Raw genomic sequence first — 10,374 nt, forward strand, 5'->3', positions numbered from 1 at the left:
ATAGGTTCCTGCAGTATCAGGTATATAGGGACAGGTTCCTGCAGTATCTGGTATATAGGGACAGGTTCCTGCAGTATCTGGTATATAGGGATAGGTTCCTGCAGTATCCGGTATATAGGGATAGGTTCCTGCAGTATCAGGGGTCTATAGGGATAGGTTGCTGTAGTATCAGGGGTCTATAGGGATAGGTTGCTGTAGTATCAGGGGTCTATAGGGATAGGTTGCTGTAGTATCAGGGGTCTATAGGGATAGGTTGCTGCAGTATCAGGGGTCTATAGGGATAGGTTGCTGCAGTATCAGGGGTCTATAGGGATAGGTTGCTGCAGTATCAGGGGTCTATAGGGATAGGTTGCTGTAGTAGCGGGTCTATAGGGATAGGTTGCTGTAGTAGCGGGTCTATAGGGATAGGTTGCTGTAGTATCAGGGGTCTATAGGGATAGGTTGCTGTAGTATCGGGTCTATAGGGATAGGTTCCTGCAGTATCGGGGATCTATAGGGATAGGTTCTTGCAGTATCTGGTATATAGGGATAGGTTACTGCAGTATAGTTTGGGCGATTACGCGCGCGGCGATACCAAGCATGTTTGTTTACGTGTTTATTTATTAATATTTATAAAATGGGAAAAAGGGGGGTGATTTTGACTTTTAATAGGGGAGGGGATTTTTTATTAATAAAAAAACATTTTTACTTTTACTGTAACTAGAAGTCCCCCTGGGGGACTTGTATATAAACAGCTCTAATCTCTCATAGAGATCAATGCTGTGTATATACACAGCAAAGATCGATTAGATCGGTCATAGATTGCTATGGCCTGCTGCAGGCGATAGCAATCTGTTGCCGAGCCGGGATCAGCGTCATTCCGACGCTGAGGCCCGGCACGGGCAGAAGAACTGATCTCCCCCCCGCGATCGCATAGCGGGGGGGAGATCCGTCCCACTAGACACCAGGGATGTACGGAGGAAAGCCTCTAAGTGCACCTGTCAGGTTTGACAGCTACACTTACAGGCTTAATTAGCCGGGACCCCTCTCTGAACACCCCGCGCGGAACCATGACGTATCAGATACGTCATGGGTCGCTAAGGGGTTAAAGAGTGTTGAGCGTAGCTAAGATCTCGGGCCTTGTGGGATACGTTCCACTTTATAATCTTAGGTCAAGGTTGCACAGTGCAATTTAAGAAAGAGTAATCTTGAAAGTTGGATGTAATCTTAGAACCAAATTTGGTGTCACAAACTTCCTACCCTATATAGATATTTACGTATAGGGTGCAACAGGAATTACTGTATCACCAACTAGCAACCTCTTTGTGTATGGAAACTAATAAATTTAACCTTTGAATGTGGGGGTTATATATATATTTAGAGGGCTGTAGTTAATCAGGTTAAAGGCACTCACTGATCTTACCCCCATCCAGAATAGAAACAGCCCCATGTACATTTCTTTCACTTCATCAGGAGATAATTACACACTAGTATTGGTATATGGCAGGTCTGTTGGGTCTCCCAATAATATTTCTTTCACAGTCACTCTTTAAAAAGTAAAAAGATGAAAGAGGTAGCAGAGAACTAGCTCCAATGGAAGTGATAGGATATAGAGAGAGGGAATACTTTCATTTCTATTATCTATACACCTGTTTGTGATCTCATACAGTATCTCCCAATATACAGTGTATGTACAAGGCCAAGTATCACTCTCGGCTTGAACACAAGGCTCCAAAATTAATATCTATGCCTTTACCATACAGAAGGTCTGTCCACCATATGTGCATGCGATTATTAGCATTCAGTATAATGCATACAATAATGTGGGCTCGGTTATCACAGATGTTTCTCTGGAAAATTAATTTAAAATATACCTTTTTTTTTTTTTTTATAATTCTTTAAAAAAATAATAATGAAAGCAAATCCTGTAAAAAGTATTTTGCCATACCCAACTCACTATAAGATAGAAAATTTCAGTTATTTATGTTCATGTTCAAAATATTGCACCACAGCAATAGATTCCTCTTATTGCGCTCCGTTTTGTATTGCACCATAACAGTGTTAGGGAACTGGACGACAAAGGGCAGGTGCAGCCCTAAAGCTGGCAACCACCTCGCTGTCCCTGCTTATTTGCCTCAACTGCCCTAGGTGGCAACAGACAAGTGAACACTGAACGAAGACAAGACAGACTAAAACACAACAGGGTCATAAGTCCGGGTCAAACACAAACTAGGCAATGCAGTACAAGAATTTGTCCAAAAGAGAAGCCAGAAGTCAAAAGCCAGAAAGTTAAAATGGCAGAGAATAAATATAGGAGCAGACGCTAGGTCTAGAGAGAACTCTGGGTCGAGGCTGTATCACAGGCAACGAGGGAGGGGAAATACACAGGTTACATGGGAGGTTAAAGTGTCACTGTCGTGAAATTTTTTTTTGCAGAAATCAATAGTCCAGGCGATTTTAAGAAACTTTGTAATTGGGTTTATTATCAGAAAAATGCATTTTTATCATGAAAAAGCTGTTTGAAGCTCTCCCCCCTGTCTTCATTGTTCTCCTATGGAGAGAGCTAAACAAAAGACCAAAACAGGACAACAAAGAGTTAATCTACAAATCCCTCACGGGATATCTCCTGTGACAGTCACCAGTGACCTGTCTGAGCTCGGATTACAGCTGTCACCCAGCTCCGTGCCTGTAATCCTCTGTTATCTGCTTTCTGCTGCCGGCTAACTCCCTCCTTCCTCCTCCCCCCTCCCCTCTCCCTAGAGCAGACAGGGTACGTCTCCTGCAACAAGTCACAATTTTCAGATTTTTTGGAGTGGATGAAAAAGAGGAAGGAGGGGGGGACCTGGGAAAAGGCTTTTTACATGCAGATAATGGCAGATTTGGCTAATAAACCCAATTACAAAGTTTCTTAAAATCGCCTGGACTATTGATTTCTGCAAAAAAAAAAAATACGACAGTGACTCTTTAAGTCCCAGTTCCAGCAGTTGTAATACAGGCTCATTGTGGGCATCATACTGGATAACCCGCATTTCCAGGAAAATTCTCACCGCTTTCCTCCCTCATGCGGGATAGATGAATATAGCTCCTCCACATCTAGTGAGGCCTAGACATTTTTTCCAGTTGCAGACCATCTAGGTTTAAAAGGACATTCACTGTATCCCTAACGTAAAATGGGAGTGCCCGCACAAACTCTTAATGCAATGTACACATAATGGCCTACATTTTGGGTCAGATTGATGCCAGACACTACTACCTCTTAGTGGGGGGTACCCCCTTATGCACTTTGGGCAATTTTGGGACTTTCAGATTTTTTATTTGAGCCAGGTTGACTGAATTGTTTCAGAAAAATGACTTTTCACTAGGAATTCTTTCAGATTCCTCCTCCTTGTGTAGGTAATCATGGGTCTTGAAGTAACCACCTTTTTCAGGGCAGCATCGGCCAATAATATCGGCCAGTATTTAGTGAGAATTTTCCTCACCTGGATTGTGTTGGTCAAAAGTGCCAAGACATCGTATCAGTTTATTTTGGCCCGAAGGGGAGATGATTGAAAGAGCTCCTCACTGTAAATTGCCCTGCAAAGGCTTTTTGGTATAGTCCCTGGCCAAAAACCTATAATAAAGGATATTAGATTCCTGTAGAAAAGTTTCGTCAAAGGAACAATTTCTTTTTGCCCTCAGATACTGCCCAATTGGTATTCCCTTCTTGAGGGGAGTAGGATGAAAACTCATTCAAGAAAGCTATTTGTTGACGTTGGTTTACGGGAAACCTTGGTATGGACGCTGCCTTAAGGCTGCAGGGAGATGGTTAAATCCAAAACATTGTTCATAGTTACATAGTTAATACGGTTGAAAAAAGACACATGTCCATCAAGTTAAACCAAGGAGGGGATGGATACAGGGAAGGGGGAGGGGTGATAGGTTCTATACATATGCATCTATATTATTTTGCTCTAAGAACTTGTCTAGCCCTGTTTTGAAGCCCTCTACTGTTTTTGCTGTGACCAGATCCTGTGGTAGACTGTTCCACAGATTCACAGTTCTCATGGTAAAGAAGACTTGTCGCCTCCGGAGATTGAACCTTTTTTTTTTCCAGGCGGAGGCAGTGCCCTCTTGTCCTTTGAGGGGGTTTTACCTGGAACATCTTTTCCCCATATCTCTTGTAGGGGCCATTTATATATTTAAATAAGTTAATCATATCTCCCCTTAAACGTCTCTTCTCCAGACTAAACAAATGTAATTCTTTTAATCTCTCCTCATAACTAAGATGCTCCATTCCCCTTATTAGTTTAGTTGCCCGTCTTTGTACCCTCTCCAGCTCTAGAACATCCTTTTTATGAATCGGGTTCCAAAACTGGACGGTATACTCCAGATGAGGCCGCACCAAAGCTTTATAAAGCGGTAATATTATATCCCTGTCCCGAGAGTCCATGCCTGTTTTAATGCATGACAATATCCTGCTGGCTTTAGAAGCCGCTGACTGACATTGTGTGCTGTTCTGTAGTCTATTATCTACAAGTACACCCAGATCCTTCTCTATCAGTGACTCTCCCAGAGTAACTCCCCCCAGGACATATGATGCATGTGGGTTATTAGTACCCAGGTGCATAACTTTACATTTATCCACATTGAACCTCATTTGCCAAGTGGACGCCCAAACACTCAGTGTGTCTAAGTCATCCTGTAACATCTGCACATCCTCCATAGACTGTACTGTACTACAAAGCTTGGTGTCATCTGCAAAGATAGAAACATTGCTGTTAATTCCATTCTCAATATCATTAATAAACAAGTTAAACAGAAGAGGGCCCAGTACTGACCCTTGAGGTACACCACTTATTACCGGGGACCATTCGGAGTAGGAATCATTGACCACCACTCTCTGGGTACGATTATTAAGCCAGTTTTCAATCCAGTTACACATTAAATTTTCCAAACCGATAGACTTTAACTTACCCATCAGACGTCCATGAGGAACTGTGTCAAACGATTTTGCAAAATCCAGGTGCACTATATCCACAGCCGCGCCGCCATCCAGGCTTCTACTTACCTCTTCATAGAAACATATTAGGTTGGTTTGACAGCTTCTGTCCTTAGTAAAACCATGCTGGTTATCACTTATAATACTATTAGCCACTACATATTCCTGGATGTAGTCCCTTATAAGCCCCTCAAATAGTTTCCCCACAATGGACGTTAAGCTTACGGGTCTATAGTTACCTGGGGAAGTTCGAGAGCCCTTTTTGAAGATCGGCATTACATTTGCCTTACGCCAGTCCCTCGGCACAATACCAGTAAGCAAAGAATCACGGAATATTTCATACAAGGGTAGTGAAATTACAGAACTGAGTTCCCTAAGAACTCTGGGGTGCAATCCATCAGGCCCTGGAGCTTTGGTTACATTGAGTTTAATTTATCTTGGACCATATCTATAGTAAAGGCTAGGTTCACACTGCGTTTTCAGCATCCGTTTAACAGATCCGTTTTTTTTAACATCCAGAAAAATAGGGTCAGCAACATTTTTTGGTCCGTTTTGGTCCGCCAAAAAAAACGGATCCGTTTTTTTTTAATAATGGAAGTCAATGGAAAAACGGATGCACACAAATGAATCCGTTTTTTGCAATCCGTTTTTCATGCGTTTTTTGCAAAAAACGGATGCGTTAAACGGATGCTGAAAACGCAGTGTGAACCTAGCCAAACCAGTACAGTACATTACATGTGTTAGCAGCACTGGCCCCACCCACCTCAGTACTGGCCCCACCCACCACAGCTCCATCCTCTTTTGTATATACAGAACTGAAGAACCCATTAAGTAACTCAGCTTTCTCCAGATCCCCAGTTATTAATTCCCCGTCGCCATTATTTAGGGGTCCTACATGCTCTGACCTTGGTTTTTTTGCATTAATATATTTGAAGAATTTTTGGGGGTTTCTTTTGCTTTCTATAGCTACCTGCCTTTCATTGTGAATTTTTGCTGCTTTTATTACATTTTTACAGGTTTTGTTGACTTCTTTGTAATGTTTAAATGCTACAGCTGACCCCTCTGATTTATATTTTTTGAATGCCCCTTTTTTCTCATTTATAGCCCTTCTAACCTCGGTTGTAAGCCATGTGGGATTGGATTTTAACCGTTTATATTTGTTACCCATAGGAATATATTTGGCAGTACAGTTATTTAATGTGGATTTGAAGATTTCCCATTTATTAGCTGTATCCGTATGTGACAGCAGCCGCTCCCAGTCTATGCCCTGAAGTTCTGCCCTTAACCCAGGAAAATTGGCCCTTTTAAAATTAAGAGTTTTTGCCCTCCCAACATGTTTTTCTTTTCTACACTTTAAGCTAAAAGTCACTATATTGTGGTCACTATTACCCAGGTGTTCATGGACAGTGACATCCCCAACCAGCTCAGCGTTGTTAGAAATAACCAGATCCAACAAGGCATCACTTCTAGTTGGCTCCTCCACAAACTGGCCCAGAAAATTATCCTGCAGGAGGTTAAGAAATTCCCTCCCCTTTGTGGTTTTAGCTGAACCGTGACCCCAATCTATATCTGGGTAGTTGAGGTCCCCCATTATCACTACTGTTCCCTCCCGGGCAGCCCGCTCTATTTGTCTATTCAACTGGCCATCTACCTCCTCAGTAATGTTGGGGGGTCTATAGATTACACCAAGAATAATTTTTTCACTCTTTACCTCCTTCTGTAGTTCTACCCATAATGCTTCCACATCATCACAGTCATCTCCCACTATTGCATCTTTTACACTCACTTTAATATCATTTCTGACATACAGACATACTCCTCCTCCCCTTCTGCCCACCCTTGGATGTGAAAAACTTACCAATATTGTTACTGTTTAAAATGGAAACAAAATCCTGAAGTTGTAACCAACAGAACAGAACCACCCCAACAAATCTAAATATCCATAAACCAACCCCAGAAAAGAATGTGATGTAAACTTAAAATTTTGCTTCTCGAAAAAGATATTGTCCTCCCACCACCTTAAAAAAAAAAATAGCGAAATGGTGTGCCCATAGCGGTGCCATTACACTGTAAATAAAACTGGCGATCAAAAAGAAAGTAATTGTGAGTGAGCAAAAAACGTAACTGAACAAAATCATTATGACGCGAGAGTTGTGTGCCCCGGGAACGTAAAAGTGTTTTCTGCTGAAATGCCCAAATCGTGTTGTATGTTTGTATATAAGGCCTCAACATCGAAGCTGACAAAGTATGAGGAAAAGTAATCTGCAACCTGGTGACAGCGTCCTTAGTATTGCGTATATATGAGGGTAAGGGGTAACAAACGGGGCCAGAAAGCTATCCACATAGTGACTAACATTTTGGGTTTGGTTATCATTCCCTGACACAATAGGGTGGCTAGGGATAGGGCGTAAAAAGGTTGCTAGAGTGGAACTAGCATCAAAGAGGTACTTGAATTTGTCGTTAATGATTAAGTTTCCCTTTAAAGAGAATCACTTGTAGAGTTATTACGCGGTCTTAATTTTTCCCAATCATCGTAGACAAAACCTACGAATGTCTCAATGTTATTGACAGAAAGGGGGGATCAAAGGGGATCGTGGTTTGAACAGTGAGTAGGGTAAAGATCGAGCTCGGACACCAGTTTCATTCTCCTATTCTACCACTGGACCCTGATACTATTTAGAGCAGTGCAAACGACATTGCTTTGTGTGATACCGTAGGTGGATGATTACCAACTTCCAATTAGCACAATGGATCACTGATGATGAAACCCACAAACAGCTCCACATGTTGTACCGGCATTTTATTGTAGGTCAAACCCCAAATACATGCACAATGTCAACATGGAGCAACGCGTTTCAGTGCCGCACTTGCATCTTCCTCCGGCTCTAGAAACTATAGCATCAACTGGACTTTTTAAAAGAGTTCCTTTGTCACAGCATAAGTAAAAAATCAAAGTTAAAAAACACTTTATATTTAGAGGAAAAATGGACTTATTTATTCGGTCTTCTGGCATTCAGGGATAGTATAATGCTCATATGCAATCCTCAGTAAGTGAATTAGTCATCACCTGGTGATTGATGCCATCAGAACTAGAAAGACAGCGGCACCTGGTGGTTACAATACAGTATAACAAAGTGCTCGGTCTGCAAGAGAAAAATCACTGATAAATATACGAGGAATAAAATATTTAGAATCCAAGATGCCTCTTAGTTTCATACCTTTTGACTCCGATAATCTCCTCTGTCTCTTCCTAGGGGACTATTAGACGAAGCAATATTGAACAATAAAACGCAAACAAGATCGTTTATCGTTAACCTGAAATCATTCACCATATTACACAGAACAATAGTTACTACGATTGTTTACTTAATCTGGTCCCAGCAAAACAAGGAACGATGTGGAATTAAACTGAACGATTAGTGAACAAATGCAGAATTACAGCAAACGATAAGCGATAATTTTGGTGCCAGCACCAAATGAACGGCAAACAATTTCTCGTTGGTCCTCATCATGGTCATTCCACATGTTGCTGTTTTTTTTTTTTTCTTCAAGGTTTGACATAGCAATGACTTTTTTTTTTATTATTGACAATGGCATAAACAGATCAAAGCATGTCTTGATGTCACTTACTCTTGTCACAGCAAACCTTGTGATCCCAGGGGTCATTCTTATGAAATTTGCAGCAGCATCTGCCCTGCCATGTACATCTGGAGGTACTGAGCTCCAACTGATCTTGCCACTTTTGGATTTAAATCTTTCAGCGGGAGCAACTTCAGTGCCGGTGACGACCTCATCAGACTGATCAGAACTGTCTGTGTCTTCCGGTTGATACTCCACATCATCTTCCTCCTCCTCAGAAACCTGTTTATCTGTATCAGTTTGCTGCTGTGTGTCCTCTGATTCATTTTTCTCTAAGGCTAGGTTCACACTGCGTTTTCAGCATCCGTTTAACGCATCCGTTTTTTGCAAAAAACGCATAAAAAACGGATTGCAAAAAACGGATTCATTTGTGTGCATCCGTTTTTCCATTGACTTTCATTATAAAAAAAAACGGATCCGTTTTTTTTGGCGGACCAAAACGGACCAAAAAACGTTGCTGACCCTATTTTTCTGGACGTTAAAAAAAACGGATCCGTTAAACGGATGCTGAAAACGCAGTGTGAACCTAGCTTTAGATATAATCCAAAATTTGGCTTGCATCTAATCTCCTCATTGTTGCATGGTGTAGACTGGAGATGTATACTCTACTAAGTACCAACTCTAATGCTGGGTTTACACTGAGCGATAATTTGCCCAATCGTACGATTAACGATTTCGAAGTAACAATTTTTTTTATAACGATCAGCGTTTAGGTGGAACGATATATCGTACAGAAAATTTGTTTTGCGATCGCTTTAGCCTATCTCGCACATAGGTAAAATCAGTGAACGACTGTTTACATGGAACGATCGACGATTTAAGAACATGTTAAAAGATCAAAATGAACGATTTCTCGCTCGTCGTTCGATTGTTCGCCGCGTTTATACGTACGATTATCTTTCGAATTAAATCGTTATCGTGCAAATTCGCATGATAATCGATCCGTGTAAACCCAGCGTAAGTTGATTTGGCCATACATGCCTGGACATGTCCCTAACTCAAGTTGTTGGAGGTAGAGCTGGCTGTGGGCTGTTGATTTATATTGTGTTTATGAGTTCAGTTTTAGGATTTATTCTTGTTTTTATACTCTTATATTAGACCTGGGTCGAAATTGACCCCAACAACACAAATATTATAATTTTAATAAGAGCATTTGCAATAAACAAATGTATGTAGAATTTGTATGCATTTAAAACCTAAAACTGGTCGGTCCCGACCCTAACACTAGAGGAGAAGAGTAAAGTGTCCAGTGGTGTCAATCTTTATAATTACAGATTGATCTCCAGCCCTGTCCTCATCAACACCCACACCTGTGTTAATGGAGCAATCACTGAAACGATGTTAGCTGGTCCTTTTAAGGCAGGGCTGCAATGATGTTGAAATGTGTTTTGGGAATAAAGTTCATTTTCTAGGCAAATATTGTCTTTGCAAGTAATTACTCTTAAGCTGATAACTCTTTATAACATTCTGGAGTATATGCAAATTGCCATTTTAAAAACTGAAACAGTAGACTTTGTAAAAGAATTTTTTTTTTTTTTTTAAACATGATGTTTTCTGCAGAGGAGTATATGATTGGCAATTTAAACTCAAGATAATGAATATAAAGTAGGGGAGTTTATAACATTGGGAGAGAAGGGAGCAATTAAGGACACTTGTAACAATACAATGTATATCAGTAAAAAAGAAGAGGTATACGGTTCTTACTGGCATCTTTAAATTTTAACTAGCATTAAGTAATACTGATAAAATGGATAAACAGTAGTCAGACTTTATAAGGC

Source organism: Dendropsophus ebraccatus, chromosome 7 (genome assembly GCF_027789765.1).
Source record: "Dendropsophus ebraccatus isolate aDenEbr1 chromosome 7, aDenEbr1.pat, whole genome shotgun sequence".
NCBI classification, from domain to species: Eukaryota; Metazoa; Chordata; class Amphibia; order Anura; family Hylidae; genus Dendropsophus; species Dendropsophus ebraccatus.